This window comes from Lynx rufus, unplaced genomic scaffold, assembly GCF_022079265.1.
Source record: "Lynx rufus isolate CCGP_SWC_20201006 ecotype Redwood Valley unplaced genomic scaffold, mLynRuf1.p SCAF_5, whole genome shotgun sequence".
Lineage (NCBI taxonomy): Eukaryota > Metazoa > Chordata > Mammalia > Carnivora > Felidae > Lynx > Lynx rufus.
Window position 1 is genome coordinate 107,680,449 of NW_025814867.1, and position 23,339 is coordinate 107,703,787.

Consider the following 23,339-nt stretch of genomic DNA (forward strand, 5'->3'; position numbering starts at 1 on the left):
TGTGTGTGTGTATACATATATATATATATATGTGTGTGTGTGTGTGTGTGTGTGTGTGTATAATCCATTTCTGTTGTGTAAATGCTTAAGAGTAGAATGACTAGATTATATGTAAGACACATATTTAACTTTGTAAGCAATTGCTCAACAGTTTTCCAAAGCAGTTGCACTGCCTCGCGTTCACATCAGCAGTGTCTGAGAGTTCTACTGGCCTAACTCCTCCTCAGCATCTGTATTGTCAGTCTTTTTTATTTTAACCATTCTAGTAAGCATGTAGCAATATCTTGATTTATTTTGCTCTTTCTTTCTTTCTTAATGTTCATCTATTTTTGAGAGAGAGAGAGAGACAGAGTGCAAGTAGGGGAGGGGCAGAGAGAGAGGGAGACACAGAAACTGAAGCAGGCTCCGAGCTGTCAGCCCAGAACTCAATGTGGGACTTGAACCCACGAACCTTGAGATCATGACCTGAGACGCTTAACATACTGAGCTACCCACGTGCCCCTTATTTTGCATCATCTTAATGATGAAAGATGTTAAGCATCTCTCCATGTGCTTATTTGTCATTCATGTATCTTTTGTGAGAAGTATCCATTCAAATCCTTTGTCCCTTTTTTATTGAGTTGTTTGTATTTTATTATCTTTATTGCTATTGTGAGAGTTCTTTATATATTCTGGTTTCAAGTCCTTTGTTGGATATGTTATACAAATATTGCCTTATAGTCTGTGGCTTGTTTTTTGTTTTTGTTTTGTTTTGTTTTCATTTTATTAACTGTGTATTTTTTAATATGAAATTTATTGTCCAGTTGGTTTCCATACAACACCCAGTGCTCATCCCAACAGGTGCCCTCCTCTTTGCCCATCACCCACCCTCCCTGCCCTCCCACCCACCATCAACCCTCAGTTTATTCTCAGTTTTTAAGAGTCTCTTATGGTTTGGCTCTCTCCCTCTCTAACTATTTTTTTCCTTCCCCTCCCCCATGGTTTTCTGTTAAGTTTCTCAGGATCCACATAAGAGTGAAAGCGTATGGTATCTGTCTTTCTCTGTATGACTTATTTCACTTAGCATAACATTCTCCACTTCCATCTACGTTGCTACAAAAGGTCATGAAGAACAGATTTTTTTTTAAGAAGTCATATCCTCAGTCTGTTCTTTTGTGACTCATGCTTTTCCTGATTATCTAGGAGTTTGATGATTATCTCAACATTTCCAAGATTTTCTCATACAGCTTGTTGTAAAAGTTATATAGTTTTAGCCTTTGTACTTTGTTTCTATTTTTTGAAGGTATGAGATAAAGGTGGAGGGAGTTTTCTCCATTCTCCTTCGGCCCCACCCAGGTCTTAGGCAGGGCCTTTGTACCAGGGGTTCCAGAGCAGGGTTTCATCAGTTTTTCCACCACCCTCCCTCCTATCCCCCTGTCCTGTAAACATACCTACCTGTCCAAAGTAGTGAAAATCTGACTTGTGTAATTCAGAAATCTTAGGCAGGAACACTTGGGGGTTCCTGGTCCTCCCACAATAGCATATGCCTTTTGCTTCTGTTCCCCATCCTCAGAAGTAGTATGTTCCTACTCTTTCAGAGGCTTCCAGCTCTTGCTTTCTGTAAGAGTAAAGTCCAGGAATTGAGTGCATTAGTTAAGGTCTCCAAAATTTTCCCTAAAAAGACATTTGTGTTATGGACTAAAGGAGTTATGTATACAAAAAATATATTGAATAGTGGTTCAATGAAATAATAATGAAATTACGGAAAAAATGGTTGAACAAAGATAGTTCTAGGAGTAGAAACAACCCTAAAAAAGAAAGTGTGGTAGAGGGACACAAAGGGTGACTAAGGGAGACAATGGCCTGAGATTAGGATATTGAGAATGCTAAGATCTGATTAAGCTGGGAAGGATTTTGGATCATATTCTAAAAGCATTCAGAAGGCTTTGAAATGATTTAAGCAAGGGAGTAATATGAAAATTTCCAAAAGCTTGTGTGGGGAATGGAATTGAAAGGAAACAGAATGGATGCAAGTAAAATGATGATGTTCAAGATGTGATTAAGAAGTCACCTACGTCAATTTGGTCATGCAAAGCATGTAGGTTCTTTTTGGCAATGAGAAAATTATCTAGTTAGGTTATATTAGTGACTCCCACATAAATTTGCTAAAAGGTTATAGTGAAATGCTATCAAATTTTTATAGAACAAACATCAACAAAATAACCTGTTTTGAAAACTCAATAAATTCCCCATACCTGTCCTTTTTGGTTCTCCTATCACCCCTCATACAAACGCATACAAAAGGTTCATAAGACTAATGAGACAGAATTCGAGACAGGATTATTTTATCCTCAGTGTCTTCAAAAGACAATAAACTCTCTCTCTCTCTCTCTCTCTCTCAATGTCTCTCTCTCCATTTTCACAGCACTTGTAGCTGTATTTGGGGTGAGGCTTTCCTGATATCAAACCAATATGACAGCACTGGAGAAATAATTCCTAATTAGGGGAACTGTCAGTGCCTGAGTGGCAGCCTCGACTTACACAAGTTGTATTTTCCTGCTGAAATATTTGAAGATAAAATATGTTGTATGAGATATCTAGCAAGGCAGTGATAGAACCTGAACTAGAGATGTGACAATGCAGGTAGAGGGATATTGAGATTTGACTATGACATTTTCAAAGAATTGAAATAGACTGACCAACCTGGAGACGTGAATAGCTGTGTGGTGATGAAGAGATACTGGATTGTAAAACACGACTGTGAGTTCAAGTGAGTTGTGAAAGGAAATATGAGTTATTTAATTCCTTCTAAGGGTTCATTACAAGGCCAAAATAGTGTAATTGGTAGCATATGGAGAGGTAAAGAAGTTGAGGGTGGATCATAACTTGTCCAAGATCGGTAGAGGTCCTAATCCAAAATGTATTTGCTACCAGCATTGCCAGCCCCTATTCAGAGCCACTTTGTCAATCTACTAAGAAAAATATATACAGCTATTGAAACTCTCTTTTAAATTCCAATATGTAAGGGAAATTTCCTGTATAAGTTATTGACTTACGAGTAATCCTCCATTGAAGGGTAATGTTACATATTACTTCATCTCTTTTTTTTTTCATTTTTTTTCAAGTTAAATGCTTTGAAATGAACCTGTTCTACTGAGTTCTTGTCAATGACCTCATTGTTTCTATGTTAATTTATGTCATTTAAGAAAGAAAAATGGAAGGAAACCAAGGGAGATAAATAAAATATGTCACTGTGGCGTGCTGTAAAGATTTTATTGCCACTTGTTTGAGAGGATCCCATATAAAACAAAGTATTCTACCAAATGTACAGAAATAAATCTTTGTAGCAGTGTATATGCCTAGCCAATCAAGAACTATTACATGTATGTGTATGTGTATATATGTCTATATGTGCAGATAATATATATATATGTAATATAATATATTATATATAATATATATATATATATTAGAAGTTAGATGTAATCTTGCAATTTTACTGCTTCAAAGAAATTTTATCTGTTTTATGCTTAGATTTGCTGTTTTGTTGTATAAAGGAATTAATTTGTTTCTCTTGCATTTGACTCAAATTCTCTTATATTAAAATAATTTTCCATATTAAGTCAATTTATATCATTTAAGACATAATATTTAAAATATTTGAAAAACTGCCCAGAAAAAAATATGAAATTTTTCTATTTAACATTGAAGTACTCAGTACATTTTTTTTTATATTCAAGATGACAAATTCTCCTGTGTGATTTATGATTATATATTGGCCTAAGAAGAAGAGAGATTATATGATGTGAATGAATAAAGCCTTATTGATCTTTACACATGTAAAAAGATACAGAATTACAAGAAATTCCACTCATATCTCATCTTGGGTTGAACATTGACTATGTAAAGCCACAATGCTTTAATGTAGATGGAGCTTATAGGCTACAAATGATTGTTTTTAATGAGTTGGAATTTGTGGTTCTGGCTCACGGGTCCTAGGGAAATGAATGTAAATCCTACATAGATGAATAAAGCAGGAAATGCCATTGATTTAAAATAAACAACAGTTAGCCCTCCATAATCAATTGTCAAAACACCGTATTTGGTTATTTTAGTTATGTACTTGGTTGTTTCCTGGAAGGGAGAAAATGAATACTACGTGGCAATGAGAAAAAATGAAATATGGCCTTTTGTAGCAACGTGGATGGAACTGGAGAGTGTGATGCTAAGTGAAATAAGCCATACAGAGAAAGACAGATACCATATGGTTTCACTCTTATGTGGATCCTGATAAACTTAACAGGAACCCATGGGGGAGGGGAAGGAAAAAAAAAAAAAAAAAAAAAAAAGGACGTTAGAGTGGGAGAGAGCCAAAGCATAAGAGACTGTTAAAAACTGAGAACAAACTGAGGGTTGATGGGGGGTGGGAGGGAGGGGCGGGTGGGTGATGGGTATTGAGGAGGGCACCTTTTGGGATGAGCACTGGGTGTTGTATGGAAACCAATTTGTCAATAAACTTCATATAAAAAAAAAATGAACAATAAGGTGAACAAAATCATTTGGCTTATGGTAAGATTGCTGCTGTAGATTTTTGAGGTTTTATTTGTTCACTGGATTAAAGAAAAGGAATGTTTTTGTTTTTGTTGTTGTTGTTTTAAATTAGAAATAGATGATCTATGGCACTAGAATCCTGGAACGCTTTTAGTCTCTGAACACCTGAAGGGTAGAGAACTTATTTTATTCATCTCTACCATTTAATAAGTAAATGATTATTCAAGTTAAAAAATTCTACAAATGTTTGTTTTAAAATGTACATTCACATTTATAATATTTTTTTTTCTCCTATCACTAAGCAGGGGGATGTTTCTTTCCCTTGACATGTACCTGTTTATTTTCTCTTATATATTAACTCTCATATTTGTTTTTTTAGGTTTATTTATTTTGAGAGAGAGCATGAGCAGGGGAGGGGAAGAGAGAGGGAGAGAGAGAATTGCAAGTAGGCTTCATGCTATCAGCACAGAGCCAGACACAGGGCTCAATCTCACAAACTGTGAGATCATGACCTGAGTCCAATTCAAGAGGTGGTCACTTAATCAACTGAGCCACCCAGGTGCCCCCATTATTTATTCTTTACTGTCTCTTTTCCTTTTTACCACAAATACTAATCCTTTGCCTTTTTGTTTCCTCCTGATTTCTTCTAAATCATAGATTTGATAACTATCCTTAAATACATACAATGTTTTTAGGGACCATTCTGTGGTATTTTGTTTTCTATTATTTTAGATTACACCATTAAAAAATCATTATTTATCTTGATTCTCTGGGTTCACTGAGTCTTCTGCTTCATGTAATGTTTGCTGGCTTCTTAGATGACTGAGAAGTCCAAGATATTCTCTCTTTCCTAGCTAGGCATGTTGGTGCTAGACACCCTCTTGGGGATAGAGCTGAGGCTTGAAACCATGGTTGTTTTCCATGTGGGCCTCTCCAAAAAGCTGCTTTGGATTTATTTTAACATGGATTCCAAGAAGGTGTGCTCCAAGAAGTGCATCCATGTGCAAGCACTTTTCAAGTTTGCATACATCATAATATGATCTTTTATTGGCCAAAGGTAATCACATGTCAAGTCTGGAATTGATGTGGGAGTATAAATACTAGAATACTATCAGGTGGTTTGTTAGGGAACCCAAAGTAACAGTCCTTCACAATCTGGGATCTGAGATAAGCTTTAATAGTTTGAAATCAACAGTTGAGGAGAAATGATTTTTAAAAAAGCATGCAAATATTCATGCGTAATTCATAGGAGAAACCTGGAAAATGTCACCATTTGAAGTCAAGCTATTATAGACCAACTATCCTTCAGAAATTAAAATAATATTTAAGATTTAATTATCAATGTACAAATTTGAGAGACAGGGGAAATGGAACCAACCTTTTTGAGCATCTATGATGGGCTATATACCTCTAATATATTATTTAATTTTCAAAGTATCTTTTGAAGAAAGTGTTAATTTCCATTTTTATTGAGAGAAAATTAAGACTCAGAGAACAATAACCATCATATAGTTTTAAAGAAAATAGTAAATGACAGATTCAGAGGAAATCCTATCAGTCTCCCAAATCCATTCTCTTATTACTACACCATGTTTCCAGAAAGAAGAAATATATTTAGTTGAGCTTTCAAAGGAAGAAATATAAACAAATTTAGTAAAATTTGGGGGGAAAACTTACAAGCACCTGTCAAATCCACCACCATCCTTTACCAGAAGCATGTTTGCTCGGGTTTGCTGTCAATGTTTTTGTACTTTTGATGCGTTCTCAGCCTACACTAATACAGGTTCCAAAAAGACTTGAGCTCATTTATAGTCAAATTAACTTTTGTAAGGATAGTTAAAATACATGTTTTTTTTTTTTTTTTGGTCTATGTCTTCTTAATTCTTGGTCATGTCTCTTTACAGTGTCAGATATAGTATTATATGGTGTAATGGAAATTTTTAAATACTTGCTATAGCAAATTTAGACTAAAACCAAAAATGAGATAAAATAAAATGAAGAAAGAGCAAAAGAATAACCCAAAGGAGCAGTATCATTGTGACTCCTACTTGTATCCCTTGGAGTTTCAGAGTTACAGCCACTGCTTTTAAATCACACACACTAACTTTATTTCTATTAAATGACAATATCTATTCATCTTATGTGTGTTTGAGTGGTTGAGTATAAAGAATTTAAATGAATTCTGAAGTGTCTCATCTCTTCTAACCCTTAAAAGCAGCATTTAGTGCTTCAAAGAAGAAATTAAACTCTTGGCAAAGTAGCTATTCAGGATATTCAGTTTTTCGACTTTCATGAGGCCATACTTCATTGAAGAGACATGCTCAAACTAAAAACTCCACTAGTAAAAGAACACCCGAACTTACAATATAAATGATTTTTAGGCCGCAGAGAAAATCCCAGATAATGTGGTACCAGTCTCAAACATGGTCTTCTGATCAGTTTAGTTTGGCTGCCTTCCAGTTGGTTAGATAGAAATTCCACTGACCTGTGCATTAAAACTAGCATCCCCAAATAGGTTTGATAGATAAATAAACAAACAAACAAATAAATAACTCTTTTCTAAGATTTTGTTAATATGAAAGCAGTTTCTGTTGTTTAGTTGCCTGGCTTAAATATGATTCCATGCTGGGGGCAACTTTCTGAGAGAAAAGAGGAGGGGTCCCTTCTTATGGCATTGTTTTATTTCCCTCCTCTGCCACTATCATTTAGAGAAGGAAAGAGGGGAGAATGGAAATGGAGTTACTAAGCAGGAGAAAAATGTGGATGTTAGTCATTCTTTTGGTTTGTGTCTCGGCTGTACCCTCATATGAAAAATTTATTTGCATAGGGCTGGCTTTGTACTGCTCTCTGCTGTCTAGATAAAGTTGTAGTAACGCTTTAAGTATATGATCTTGTTTTAGTAGTTCCAAATCTGTAGGTAGTCTCTCAATTTATATTTTCCCCTGGAGATACGATAAAATATGAACATGAGTACTAGAGACAGAATATTAAATGACCTTAAAAATGACTGGATGTAATATATTTGTATATAGTAGCTCTAAATGGCAAGCTCATTAATATTTACTGGAAAAAACAATAGACGTGTATAAGAAGTAAATCAGAAAAATTTTCTACATTAATAAGCATAAGCTTGGTTTATTTACTTTGAAAAAGCATCTGGGAATACAGAAAGAATAAGACAAGAAGGTTAGGAAGAGATAAAGCCCTGAAAAGGATGTTTACCTCCTGTTATACTAGAAACAACTTTCAACTTGTAGGCACAGTTGTCCCTAGGTTTTCAAAATATTTACAAGAGATCTTTATTCTACTCCCTAGTAATTTACACAAGTCTAAGTGGCTACACAGAAGATGTTTTATATCCTCCACTAAACTGTGAGGCTTTAAAAATCTTAAAGTTCTTTAAAAATAGAAAAAGGAAGTATATATTTTTTAAATGTCTAAAAGTACTCGAAAGATATTTGGACTGTTGAAATTTAGGAAACAAGATATCAGTTCTCTTTTTCCCTTTAGAAGATATCTAACCCAATTAGCCAACTTGTTAAAAAAGAGCAAATCCAGGTGCAGCATTCAGCTGCTACAACCAGTAGCTTTCGTGAAGACCCAGCTGTCATGAACAGGAGAGAAACGATACGACGAAGTGTACATAAGATGGCACTCTTCATCTTATTCATCCATTATAAAACGGATTGAGCTATATGATCGCTGATGAGATATGCACGCTTCTTATCAAGTTTCTCTCCTGAGGGAAACAAATAGATGCGGTAAGGCTCTTGCCTCCACAAAGGTCCCAGGAATACATTATGGGCACTTAGAGGCAATAGCAAGTGGTTGAAAACTAGATTTATTTGTAAAGGGAGTTTCAATGGAGTCTGAGCCATATGAAATTTAAAACAAAATTAGAAAGATTGTTAAACAGTTACTACCACTAATAGCAAATAATGGCACAATTTATTATATTGTTTACCTACTGCCTGACATTGAATACCTCTGAAAACAAAGGGAGTGAAAAATTGTTTAGAGCAGTGGTGAGGCTATAAACTCCCTTTCCGTGAATTAAAAACCAGGAATTTTCCCTAAGACTGCGTTGTTCTAAATTTTCAAATTCTGTATTTAATGTACAGAAAGTGTTTAGATGTCACCGTCCTGATCATTAGAAAAAGACATTGTGATGAAAAATTAGAAAAGTGATAAAAATATAAGAAAAACAATGTGGTATTCATTATATCACATTGTCAATGGGAAGGGAGATTATCTTTTGTATTCCAAAGTAAAATTGAGCTGGATATATCAAAATAAGCAATGAATATAAAGAAGCCAGCTACTGAAAATATGTCTTCTTTGTATAATTATTATCATTAATTGACTGTGACATCTGAACTTTAACTTACTCTAATACTTTTGTGACACATCCATCCAGATCTTTAATTAAATTCTATTGGGTATTGAATTTGGATCTGTCATAACAGAGGCAGGACATCTGTTCTGTATACTTATGCACAAATTGTGTGTTAGCACATTCATAATATTAGTAAATATCAGATCTAATTCTTGTTCTAGAAAGCCCTACCACAAATGATATAGACAAATTTAATCAAAAGGTATTTTCTAAAGTAGGGATTGGCAATAGCTGCAAAATGGAATTGGTAGAAGTGGATGAACACTATCTGGGGCAAAAGACTTCTAGCATTACATTACATGCACTCTTCAGTGAGTGTAGATTTAGTTACCTAAGATTTTATTTAAGTGTTTCTTCAATTTGCCCGCCTGATGTCAGCTCCCCTGTTTCTTTTATACTGTGCAGCATTTCAAAGCAACACAAGAATGAAAGAATGAGAAACAAAGGAAGTTGAGTAGGTATATCTGACTGTCTTCACATCTATGTTAGACTTAGCCATTGCTACATTTTAGTTGATTATAAAATCCATGGATGACATAAGGGATTCATCAAGCCTTGCTCACATTCCATTTTGATGGTTCCTCTAGGCAGTCCGCTCTTCTGTCAAAAATGATAACTTCCTTATGTTTGGGTTACCCACAAAGGACAGGCTTGGAAAACAGACTCCTATAAATAATCTGTGGCCTCCATAAAATCCATTTATCTTTGTGAAAATATAGTTTGCAAAAAGTGAAAAAAAAAAACAACGACTCTCCACTCAGTGCCCAGATTTGGAATTCTAGTAACATTCTCTAATCGAAAAAAAAAATGGCTGATTCTTGGGTTGGGGAAGGTGATACATAAGATGAGTCTGGAGCATATGGTAGACAATAAGGAAATGCTCATACACTGACACAAACACAAGGTATGTCAAAGCGACATGAGAGCAAACTGAAAGGGATCCTGATGGCCAACCTGAAACAATTTGAGCAAAAAATTCAATAATTTACAAGAGATCTTTATTAAGTCAGTTATTATAACACTGGATTATAACCTAAGGTGTAAAATAAATATCTGTGAGTCCAGGGGTGCCTGGGTGGCTCAGTCAGTTAAGTGTCTGACTCTTGATTTCAGCTCAGGTCATGATCTCATGGTTGGGAGATTGAGCTCCATGTCAGGTTCTGTGCTGACAGCAGCACAGGGCCTGCTTGGGATTCTCTCTGTCCATCTCTATTCCTCCCCTGCTCAAGCTCGTGTGCTCTCTCTCTCTCTCAAAATAAATAAACTTTAAAAAATCTGTGAATCCATAGTAATACAAAATAAATAATTAAATAAATAAACAAATGAGGAAGAATAGACAAATTCCCTATGCAGCATTTCCAATAGTTTTGGTCGATACATCTTCTGTAAAAGTGGCTGTTATAACTCTCCGCTCGTTATGTGTGGGCTGCACATCCTTCCAAAAAGTCCAATGTGAAAAAGGGAGAGGACCAACTGTTCAGGGGAGAAACCTGGAAAAAACTACCTCTGTCAGGTGATTAAGGTCAACAACATTGATAAGTAGTGTTGATAACATACTCTTGATGTGATGTGATGACACTCTTGGTGTGGCACTATACCTCAGTGACCTTCTTCCCAGTAACCCATTACCCCAGTGTAATCATGTGAAAAATATCAGATAAATACCAATTGAGAGGTACTCTGTGAAACATCAGACTAAGAGTCCACACAATTGCCCAAGTCATTATTAACAACTAATTGTTACAGTATAGAGGTCCCTAAGAGGATATAATTATTACATGTATTATGTATCCAGAATGAGATCCTGGAAAAGGAAAAGAACATTGAGAAAAACTAAGCAAATCTGAATAAAGTACAACTTTAGTTAAAATAATATTTCAAATACAGTTCATTAGTTGTGACAAATGTACCATCTAATATAATATTTTTTATGAGGGAAAGGGAGTGAAGTGTGTGTGGAAATTATCTTTCCTATCTTTGTGACTTTTTTGTAAATCTAAAACTATTGTAAATTAAAGTTAATAAAATGTAAAAAAAAAAGGCTCTAAAAAGTGCAAATTGAGGTGTGTCAGACTTAATTTGCTCATTAATGAGGTATCCACAAGGTGGTAAAGCTGGTTCAAAGAGAAAGTTGAAAGTATTTATATTCACTGAAAGAAGTAAGTTTGAATAAGATTTCTAAGTTAGATAAAAACTGGTATATGTCCTACAAAGTAACAAAACTATCAATTTTGAGGGCTATTTATTCTATAAGTCATTTATATCTTTACTGAATGATGTTGGACAAGAATTATTCACATAGCAATTGTTTTTTGGTTTTTTGTTTTGTTTTGTTTTGTTTTTTGTTTCTTTACAAGTTAACTCTTTCTTTCAACATCTTTCTTTACAGAGTTGTAAAATATCCCAGTCAGTAGAAAAGTAGCAAGTCAAACAAAGGGACACACCTAGAGAGTCACATAAAGGATATGAAGGTTCCCTTTGCCTGATTTCAGGTTTTGACAGTTTCCCATAAACAGTTTAAACTGCTTGATTTGATTGCAAAGACAGAAATGATGTATGGCTGGTTTCTTACCCACAGTAGCATTATGTCTTACAGTGAAGTTTTTGAAAAGTACACAGAAATTATTTCACAATTTTTTAAAGATATTTTTTCCTGGAACATGAGTCATCATTTTCTTTTTAAGCCTTTAAACAAGGTGGTGTCATCCCAGGAATGAGAAAAGTGTGTTCTACACATTAATTTAGTAACAAAATACTAACATCTAATAAGTAAGTACATGATTCATTAACACTGTCTTCCTTTAACCTTCTCCTTGAAACAAAAAATTGTGCATCCAGAATATATAATTTTTTTTTTCAACGTTTATTTATTTTTGGGACAGAGAGAGACAGAGCATGAACGGGGGAGGGGCAGAGAGAGAGGGAGACACAGAATCAGAAACAGGCTCCAGGCTCTGAGCCATCATCAGCCCAGAGCCCGACGCGGGGCTCGAACTCCCGGACCGCGAGATCGTGACCTGGCTGAAGTCGGACGCTTAACCGACTGCGCCACCCAGGCACCCCAAGAATATATAATTTTTTTATGAAAACATATTGTTTAGAAAACCTAAGTGTTATCTGAGCAAGCATTGATAATTACTAATCCGTACTCATTGAAGAATAACATGTGTAATTCTGTAGAACATAGATAGTTGTAATAATTCTGAGAGGTACAGAATAACAGATTATTTCAACTCTGTGTGGTCCACCAAACTAAACAAGTAATATGAGAAGAGAAAGCACAGGGATAATACATTGTATTCTTAAAATGTTTGGAGAAAGTTGCCTGGGAGCTGACAATTTCTAGGTATAAGAAAATATTCCAAAGCTGAGTTCTTTCAGGGAAGTTCTAAAAGGCCAAGCACTGCCTTTTCCTGGTCTAAAAATGTAAGTCAGTTATTTTGTGACAGATATCTATTGTCCAGGCAAAACTATGTGTGTCTAATTGAGCCTGCAGGTGACCAGTTGCAGGTGCAATTGAGTGGTTAATTTGTACTCTTGGCATGACGTTCAATGGCTAATTATGCATTTAGTTGCTTGTGGGTGCAATTTAGTTTCTTTTGCAATTTTTATGCTGTTAAGTGATTGTAGGCTCAAACCTTAAACTCATTTGGAAGAATGCTGTGACTGAAAGGTCAGCTTCAAAAAAAAAAAAAAAATTGGCCACTATAGTAACTGGAGAAACAATCTGTAGATTACTGAATTTTACAAATTTATCAACATGTAGAAGGAAATACAATTAAAAGAATAAAGAGATTAGAGGAACCACATGGAATGACATAATTTCATTTATTGGCAGGCATATAATTTCCTTTCATTTTTACAGTTCAAAATACATTAATTATTGTCTGGGAAAAATGAATAAATTGGAGTTCCTAAGACCGATGTCCCTGCTGAGTTAGTTCTTAGTCAATCTTATTAGTAAAAGAATGAAGAAGACCAATAGCTCTTATGAACATTATGAATTTTATGTATGTGGCAAAACGAAAATGTGTAACAGCATATGGATATTGTTATCTTAATTAAAAATAGATTTATTGTTTTCTTTTTCTATTTAGTAAGGAATTTGCCAGTTTGGGGAAATCGTTTGCCATTTCTGTGTAACTAAACGTCTCTTTGTGTATATTTGAGACTGAGGACTTTCTGGATGCTCCAGACATACTTCATGTTTGGTATCTAATAAATGGACAGACATACAGCCATTCTATTGTAAGTGTACCTCTTTAACTTATTCTTGCAATTTTGTACAATAGTCATTTAGGAAAAAAAAATCTGCTTGGTCCTTTGAAAGGAGGTAGGATTTAAACTGTCATTGTTGATGTCATATATAACAAGAATCAATTTGGGGTACTGGCAGATCAGTATCAAAATGGAATAACTATCTATTGTATATGCAATATACTATTCCTTTGTCATCTTTCATTTCCTTTGTTTCAGTTGTGTTTTTCTTATAAATAATTCAAGGGGAAACTATCTGATTCTGAAATGGGTAAGTCAATTAATGATTGCCTCAGAGTATTTATGCATGTTAGACTCACAAGCAAATGCCAATCAATACTGAGAAACTATCAGTAACCTCATTTTGACTAAGTTAGAGAACAGTAGCTATTTGCTCTATAAGTATGATATCAACATTCTTCAGGTTTATAGGTACATATTATAATGATATATCTATTGCAAGGGGTTTTCTAATTATCTTCTGATGAGATATACTATGCAGTTTTAGGAGAAAGACCTGTAATATTTTATATAATAAAGAAAAGAAAAATATTCTAAAGATATTGATCCTCAAGAAGAGGAAAAGATGTCTTCCTGCCTTACCCTTTCATAGGGATACTCATGCAAATGATGAAAATACAAAGCAGTTGTTTAGATTGTAAATCTTTTTTCTTTTTTTCATTTTAAGCATGGTTAGGTTTTGTTCATCTGATTCCTTGTGTTCAAACCCCTTCCACAAAATAAGACTGGCTGCCTGTTCCAACACTATTCTCTCACTTCTCACTTCTAAGCTTCTATTTTAGAGTATGTGCACAAAACCGTCTGAAATTGTTTTTAAAAAACTCTACACATGCTTTGTATAGTTCAATACAAAAATGCTGGTATTCCTCTCTGAAGGTAATGATTTCAATGTTTCTTTATTTTCAGTTTGGCATTTGCAGATCACTACCTTAAGATCTGTTCCTTGATGTTCTTTCCCTTAAACTTCATTTGACCTTCCAACTCAGCAACTAAAATATTGAGTCTGGAACCTGACAACCTCAAAGGTATGTTGGACATTTCATAGAATAACATGATGCCTGACATATGATAGAGCTCAAGAATATTTCTTGAATTTGATTGGGATGTAAAATTCGAAGAAAATTCAAGTTCAAAAATAAAATTGAAGTATTGCCTGAAGCATGAATTATGTTTAAAACATAAGCAATTAGCAAACTTTTGCTTGAACTCCTCTGACGTACACACAAATACTCTTCTTAAGCAGACTTTCATAGGATTAGCATATACAGTTTCTAATTTTTGGAGACTTTCTGTTATCTTCCATAAAGTGGCTTGTTCAATAACATGGAATTATGGCCTGTTAATCAGAGGTTTTCTTTCTCATCCTGGTTGAGTACCCACTCCCTACCACATCCCTCCTTTTTTCCTTATGGAAATGTCAAGGAAACTCAGTAAGGTTTCTTATGTATGAAACAAATCTTGAACACTTACTGTATACCAGACATGCCTCATGCCTCTGCCAGAAGAAGGCTAAGGTGAGCCCTTGACTTGAAGCTTGTAGAATATAGGTGATACAAACAACTCACTTGATTATTTTAATTTGGCACAGGTTGAAAGTGCCTCGATAAGGGCTCCCATATAATCTGATAAATAAATAGAGAATCCCAACTCAGGTTCACAAAAGGTTTTGAGTAGGTATTTATTTAAGCAGAATCCTGACAGACCAGAGTTGGTTCAAATTGAAGAAGGGAGGGGAATTGTGAATTATGTTGTAAGATGTAACTCTGGCATGGGCAGATCCACAGATCTGTAAAGAGCATAGCTCGTTATGGAACATGTAATTAATTCTGAATAGCTGGTCCAGAGCAATTAAGGAGAGAGAAAGCTATGGGAGAATAATCTAGAAAAGAGGACTGGGAAGGGATCTTGAAGGATTTATATACAATGCTGAAGATTTGTTTTATTGTAAAAATAAAATGTTGTAGTTGACTAATTTTAAACAGAATCCTAGTAATAACTGATGAGAACCAGAAAAAAAAAAGTTAGAAACAGATTAAATAAATAAGCAGACAAATAAAAACAGGGATAATCTGAAATTATTTAGCAAATAGAATGAGGAAGGCCTGTAAAATGATTAAAATTTGAATAAACATAGATAACAGCCTATATTAACAAACTTCTTGATTTTTGGCTTGGGTGATATGGGGAATGGTGATGTAATTCTTTATGTAGGAGAAGCAAGAGGAGGAAACATCATGAGAGGTATTAAGGCTGAGATCAGTTTGGTCCATTTCCATTGAGAGCCTGCCAGGTCATCTAATTTTTAAGGAAGGAATTATGCTTGGAGTAGCTTAAACAAAGATATAATGGGACTGAAGGGTTATGTGATAAAATTTCTAATACATAGCAAACTTTATTAAAAGGAATATAGGATTATCATCAGAAAGTCTGAGGCAGTGCAGTGTTTAAAATATAGGGAACATTTATTTTTAATTTTTTATTTATGTTTATTTTTAATTTAATTTTAATTTTTTTTAATTTACATCCAAATTAGGTAGCATATAGTGCAACAATGATTTCAGGAGTAGATTCCTTAGTGCCCCTTACCCATTTGGCCCATTTCCCCCACACACAACCCCTCCTGTAACCCTCAGTTTGTTCTCCATATTTATGAGTCTCTTATGTTTTGTCCCCTTCCCTGTATTTTTTAAATTTTTTTAATTTATTTTTGAGACAGAGAGAGAGACAGAATATGAGCAGGGGAGGGGAGGAGCAGAGAGAGAGGGAGACACAGAATCTGAAGCAGGCTCCAGGCTCTGAGCTGTCAGCACAGAGCCTGACACAGGGCTCGAACTCACAGACTGTGAGATCATGACCTGAGCTGAAGTCAGACGCCTAACTGACTGAGCCACCCAGGCGCCCCCCTTCCCTGCTTTTATATTATTTTTGTCTCCCTTCCCTTATGTTCATCTATTTTGTATCTTAAAGTCCTCATATGAGTGAAGTCATATGATTTTTGTCTTTCTCTGACTAATTTCACTTAGCATAATACCCTCCAATTCCATCTACGTAGTTGCAAATGGCAAGATTTCATTCTTTTTGATTGCCGAGTAATACTCCATTGTATATATATATATACACCACTTCTTTATCCATTCATCCATCGGTGACATTTGGGCTCTTTCTATAGCTTGGCTATTGTTGATAGTGCTGCTATAAACATGGGGGTGCATGTGTCCCTTCAAAACAGCATACCTGTATCCCTTGGATAAATGCCTAGTAGTGCAATTTCTGGGTCGTAGGGGAGTTCTATTTTTAGTTTTTTGAGGAACCTCCCTACTGTTTTCAAGAGTGGCTGCATCAGCTCACATTCCCACCAACAATGCAAAAGAGATCCTCTTTCTCCGCATCCTTGCCAACATCTGTTGTTGCCTGAGTTGTTAATGTTAGCCATTCTGACAAGTGTAAGGTGTTATCTCATTGTGGTTTTGATTTGTATTTCCCTGATGATGAGTGATGTGGAGCATTTTTTCATGGGTTAGTTGTCCATCTGGATGTCTTCTTTGGAAAAGTGTCTATTCATGTCTTCTGCCCATTTCATCACTGTGTTATTTGTTTTTTGGGTGTTGAGTTTGGTAAGTTATTTATAAATTTTGGGTACTAATCCTTTATCTGTTATGTCATTTGCAAGTATCTTCTCCCATTCTGTCAGTTGCCTGTTAGTTTTGCTGATTGTTTCCTTCACTGTGCAGAAGCTTTTTATTTTGAAGAGGTCTCAGTAGTTCATTTTTGCTTTTGTTTCCCTTGCCTCCAGAGACGTGTTGAGTAAGAAGTTGCTGAGGCCAAGGTCAAAGAGGTTTTGCGTGCTTTCTCCTCAAGGATTTTGATGGCTTCCTTTCTTACATTGAGATCTTTCATCCATTTTGAGTTTATTTTGTGTATGGTGTAAGAAAGTAGTGTAGGTTCATTTTTCTGCATGTTGCTCTCGTTTTCCCAACACCACTTTCTAAAGAGACTGTCTTTATTCCATTGGAAATTCTTTCCTGCTTTGTCAAAGATTAGTTGGCCATACTTTTGTGGATCCATTTCTGGGTTCTCTGTTCTGTTCCATTGATCTAAGTGTCTGTTTTGTGCCAGTACCACACTGTCTTGATGATTAGAGCTTTGTAATACAGCTTGAAGTCCTGGATTGTGATGCCTCCTACTTTGGTTTCTTTTTCAAGATGTCTTTGGCTACTTGGGGTCTTTGTGGTTCCAAAATACAAATTTTAGGATTGTTTGTTCTAGCTCTGTGAAGAATGCTGGTGTTATTTTGATAGGGATTGCATTGAATACGTAGATTGCTTTGGGGAGTATCGACACTTGAACAATATTTGTTCTTCCTTTCAAGGAGCATGGAATATCTTTCCATTTGTTTTGTGTGTCTTCTTCAATTTCTTTTATAAGATTTCTGTAGTTTTCAGTGTATAGATTTTTCACCTTTTTGGTTAGACTTATTCCTAGGTATTTTATTGTTTTTGGTGCAACTGTAAATGGGATGAATTCCTTGATTTCCCTTTCTGTTGCTTCATTATTAGTGTATACGAATGCAACCAATTTCTGTGCATTGATTTTATATCCTGCAACTTTGCTGACTTCATGGATCAGTTCTAGCAGTTTTTTTGGTGGAATGTTTTGGGTTTTCCATGTAGAGTATCATGTCATCTGCAAAGAGTGAAAGTTTGACCTCCTCCTGGCTGATTTGGATGCCTTTTATTTCTTTGTGTTGTCTGATTGCAGAGGCTATGTCCTCCAATACTGTGTTCAATAACAGTGGCGACAGTGGACATCCCTGCCTTGTTCCTGACCTTGAGGGGAAAGCTCTCAGTTTTTCCCCATTGAGGATGATATTAGCATTGGGTCATTCCTGTATTGATTTTATGATCTCGAGGTATGCTCCTTCGTCCCTACCTTCTTGAGGGTTTTTATCGAGAAAGGATGCTGTATCTTGTCAAATGCTTTCTCTGCATCTATTGAGAGGATCATATGGTTCTTGTCCTTTTATTGATGTGATGAATCACATTAATTGTTTTGCAGATATTGAACCAGCCCTGCATCCGAGGTATAAATTCCACTTGGTTGTGGTAAATAATTTCTTTTAATGTATTGTTGGATCCGGTTGGCTAATATCTTGTTGAGTATTTTGCATCCGTGTTCATCAGGGAAATTGTTCTATAGTTCTCCTTTTTAGTGGGGTCTCTGTCTGATTTTGGAATCAAGGTAATGCTGACTTCATAGAAAAAGTTTGGAAGTTTTCCTTCCATTTCTATTTTTGGAACAGCTTCAAGAGATTAGGTGTTAGCTCTTCCTTAAATGTTTGATAGAATTCCCCTGGAAAGCCATCTGGCCCTGGACTCTTGTTTTTTGGGAGAGTTTTGATTACTACTTCGATTTCCTTACTGGTTATGGGTCTGTTCAAATTTCCTATTTCTTCCTGTTTCAGTTTTGGTAGTGTATATGTTTCTAGGAATTTGTCCATTTCTTCCAGATTGCCATAAAATTGGCATATCATTGCACATAATATTCTCTAATTATTGTTTTTTATTTCTGCCGTGTTGGTGGTGATCTCTCCTCTTTCATTCTTGATTTTATTTATTTGGGCCCTTTCCTTTTTCTTTTTGATCAAACTGGCTAGTGGTTTATCAAGTTTGTTAATTCTTTCAAAAAACCAGCTTCTGGTTTCATTGATATGTTCTACTGGTTTTTTGTTTGTTTGTTTGTTTGTTTTTGGGTATCCATAGCATTAATTTCTGCTCTAATTATTATTTCCTGTTTTCTGCTGGTTTGGGGTTTTATTTGCTGTTCTTTTTCCAGCTCCTTAAGGTGTAAGGTTAGGTTGTGTATCTGAGATCTGCCTTCTTTAGGAAGACCTGGATTGCTATATACTTTCCTCTTATGATCGCCTTTACTGCCTCCCAGAGTTTTTGGGTTGTGGTGTTATAATTTTCATTGGCTTCCATATACTTTTTAATTTCCTCTCTAACTGCTTGGTTAGCCCATTCATTCTTTAGTAGGATGTTCTTCAGTCTCCAAGTATTTGTTACCTTTCCAAATTTTTTCTTGTTGTTGTTTTCGAGTTTCATAGTGTTGTGGTCTGAAAATATGCACGGTATGATCTTGATCTTTTTGTACTTACTTAGGGCTGAGTTTTGTCCCGGTATATGGTCTATTCTGGAGAATGTTCCATGTGCACTGGAGAACAATGTATATTTTGCTGCTTTAGGATGAAATGTTCTGAATATATCTGTGAAGTCCATCTGGTCCAGTGTGTCATTCAAAGCCATTGTTTCCTTGTTTATTTTTTTATTAGATTACCTGTCCATTGCTGTGAGTGGGGTGTTGAAGTCTCCTACTATTATGGAATTACTATCAATGAGTTTCTTTATGTTTGTGATTAATTGATTTATATATTTGTGTGCTATCACATTTGGAGCATAAATGTTTACAATTGTTAGGTCTTCTTGGTGGATAGACCCCTTGATTATGATATAATGCCCTTCTGCATCTCTTGATACAGTCTTTATTTTAAAGTCTAGATTGTCTGATATAAGTATGGCTATTCTGGCTTTCTTTTGTTGACCATTAACATGATAGATGGTTCTCCATCCCCTTATTTTCAATCTGAAGGTGTCTTTAGGTCTAAAGTGTGTCTCTTGTAAACAACATATAGATGGATCTTGTTTTCTCATCCGTTCTTTTACCCTATGTCTTTTGATTGGAGCATTGAGTCCATTGACGTGTAGAGTGAGTACTGGAAGATATGAATTATGTGCCATTATGATGCTTGTAGAGTTGGAGTTTCTAGTGGTGTTCTCTGGTCCTTTCAAATCTTTGTTGTTTATGAATATATATGTATATATTCATATATATATATATATTTGTTGCTTTTGATATATATATATATATATATATATATATATATATATATATTCATCTTTTCTCACCTCAGAGAGTCCCCTTAAAATTTCTTGTAGTGCTGGTTTAGTGGTCACAAACTCCTTTAATTTTTGTTTGTGTGGGAAACTTTTTATCTCGCCTTCTATTTTGAATGGCAGCCTTGCTGGATAAAGAATTCTTGGCTGCATATTTTTCTGATTCAGCACATTGAATATATCCTGCCACTCCTTTCTGGCCTGCCAAGTTTCTGTGGATAGGTCTGCTGCAAACCTGATCGGTCTTCCCTTGTAGGTTAGGGACTTTTTTTTCCCTTGCTGCTTTCATGATTTTCTTCTTGCCTGAGTATTTTGTAAATTTGATTATGATATGCCTTGTTGATGGTTGTTTTTTGTTGAATCTAATGGGGGTACTCTGTGCTTCCTGGATTTTGATGTCTGTGTCTTTCCCCAGGTTATGAAAGTTTTCTGCTGTGATTTGCTCACACAACCCTTCTACCCCTATTTCTCTCTCTTCCTCTCCTGAGACTCCTATGATTCTGATTGTTCCTTTTTAATGAGTCACTGATTTCTCTAATTCTTTAATTGTGCTCTTTTGCTTTAATCTCCCTCTTTTTTTGTGCTTCATTATTCTCTATAAGTTTGTCCTCTATATTGCTGATTCTCTGTTCTGCCTCATCCATCCTTCCCGCCAAGCATCCATCCATCCATGATTGCAGCTCATTTATAACATTTATTTCATTCTGAGTTGTTTTTACTTCTTTTATCTCTGCAGAAAGGGATTCTAATCTATTTTTGACTCCAGCTAGTATTATTATTATCATGATTCTAAATTCTGGTTCACACATCTGGTTCATACATGTCGCTTGTATCTCTGTTGATTAAATCCCTGGCTGCTGTTTATCCGTGCTCTTTATTTTGGGGTGAATTCCTTCGTTTTGTCGTTTTTAAGGGAGAAAAGGAATTAAGGAGGTAGAAAAATTAAAAAAACAAAAAAATTAAAGTTAAAAACATTAAAATTAAAAAATTAAAAACCCACACACTCAAAAAACTCGAATAAATCATGGTAGATCCTAGGTATGTTTTGGTCTGGGTGTTGAAAGTGGTTTAACAGATTAGAGAAAAAAAAGAGGTCCTAGGTATGTTTTTGGTCTGGGTGTTGAAAGTGGTTTGACAAATTAGAGAAAAAAAAGTGTCGGGGGGGAGGGAATCCTTTGAGAATTTGAAAAAATGAATACATTGAAGTCAACTAAAATGAGATGATGGGAGTAAAATAGAATTTGAAAAAATTTAGACAAAATAAAGAATATAGTAGAAAAAATTAAAGAAAAATATTTAATAAAAATTAAAAATAAAAATGAATTTTTTCTCTCTCTGTATTTAAGAAAAATAAAAGAAAGTGAAAAGAGAAAAAAGAGGAAAAAAAAGGAAATCGTTGGAAAATTTGAAAAAGTGAATACCCTGTAGTAGACTAAAATAACGTGATGGAAGTAAAATAGAATTTGAAAAAATTACGTAAACGAAAAAATATAGTAAAAAAAATTAAAGAAAATATTTTTAATAGAAATTGAAAGTAAAAATGAAGTTTTTCTATTTCTGCATCCAAGAAAAAGAAAAGAAACGAAAAAGAGAAAAAAGAAAAAGAAAAAAGAAAATCGTTTGAAAATTTGAAAAAGTGAATACACTGAAGTAGACTACTAAAATAAAATGATTTAAGTAAAATAGAATTTGAAAAAAAATACACAAAAGTAAAAAAATATAGTAAAAGATTAAAGAAAATATTTTTAATAAAAGTTGAAAAGAAAAATGAATTTTTTTCTCTTTCTGTATTCAAGAAAAAGAAGTGAAAAAGAGAAAAAAAAGAAAGAAAATTGAATAGATGGACCTGCTAACAGATTGAAATAGGACTGAAATTATTTCATTTTCCCCTAGAAGTCAGACTATGAAGTGCTTTATAGTCTATAAGTAGGCAGTGAGACTTGTTTTCTTGAAGATTGAGGTTGGCCCAGTTGGGCGGGGCTCAGTGCAAAGGCTCCGTTCTCCACCAGATGGCGCTGCTAGCCTACTGAGGTGGAGTGTTGTGGTGCTTGTAGGTGCCTATGCGTGGGTGAGGGAGCGGTGAAAATGGCATCACCCAGGTACCCAGTCTCTAGTATCAGAACTCTGTTCTCCTGGATCAGCAATCATGCACCCATCCTCTGTCTTCAGCTTTTGTCCACTCCCCAGTTTTTCACTGTCTGTAACCAAGCCCCAGGCAGCACGTCTCTCCCAAGTTTTGTCTCAGATGCGGCTGTTTTCCCTGGCCCCTTATTTCTGAAGGACTGCAGCTTTGATCCATTCCACCCCTTTGGGGGAGGGTCTCACTGAGCAATGGCCAAATGAGCAATGGCTGAATGAGCAATGGTCAAATGCCGGCTGCACCCAGGAAAGCTTTCTGGACCCTGCTGCTGCCAGTGCCCTGAGACTGTGGCCAGGTGCCAGCCCACCCCAGAAAAAGTTTGTGAGATAATGTAGCAGTAGCTTTTCAGGGATAATGGAAAATCATAACACACATCTGGCACCAGGGTTCACCCTTAACGATCTTGTTCCAGCACCAGCAAATGTTCTCTGGGGTCTGCTGGGAACAGGTGACTTCAACAGTCTCTACCAAGCAGTGGAACTGCTTTTCCCCATGTGGCGCGAGAACCTCCCAGACCCCACTCTGCTCCTGGGGATTCACCCTTCCCACCAGAACACCACCAGGTATCAAGCTGTGGAGTTGCAGACTTTGTGCTCCCCTTGTTTACACTCTTAATGGAATTTAAACCCTGTCCTTTCTCCTTTCTCCTTTATCCCTTTTTAGTTTAGTCCCTGTGGCTGTTTCCAATTTTCTACTTTCTCTCCAGCTGCTTTTGGGGATGGGTCTTTTCCCATATTCTCCCCCACCCGTCTCCATCCTCTCTCTGCCCGCAAAAGCACCTCCCTGCCTGCAACAGCTTCTTGCTCCCCAAGTCTACCTCTCTGCCCTGCATACCCACTGAGTTCTGTGGTTCAGGTTGTGCAGATTGTAGTGTTAATCCTCCAATCAGTTTTCTAGGTGTGCAGGATGGTTTAGTGTTGGTCTGGCTGTATTTCATGGACGCGGTACACACAAAAAACTTCCATGCTGTTCCACTGTCTTGGCTCCTCCCTATTTTTTTAATTTTTATTTATTTTATTATTTTTTTTAATATAGGAAAAATTTA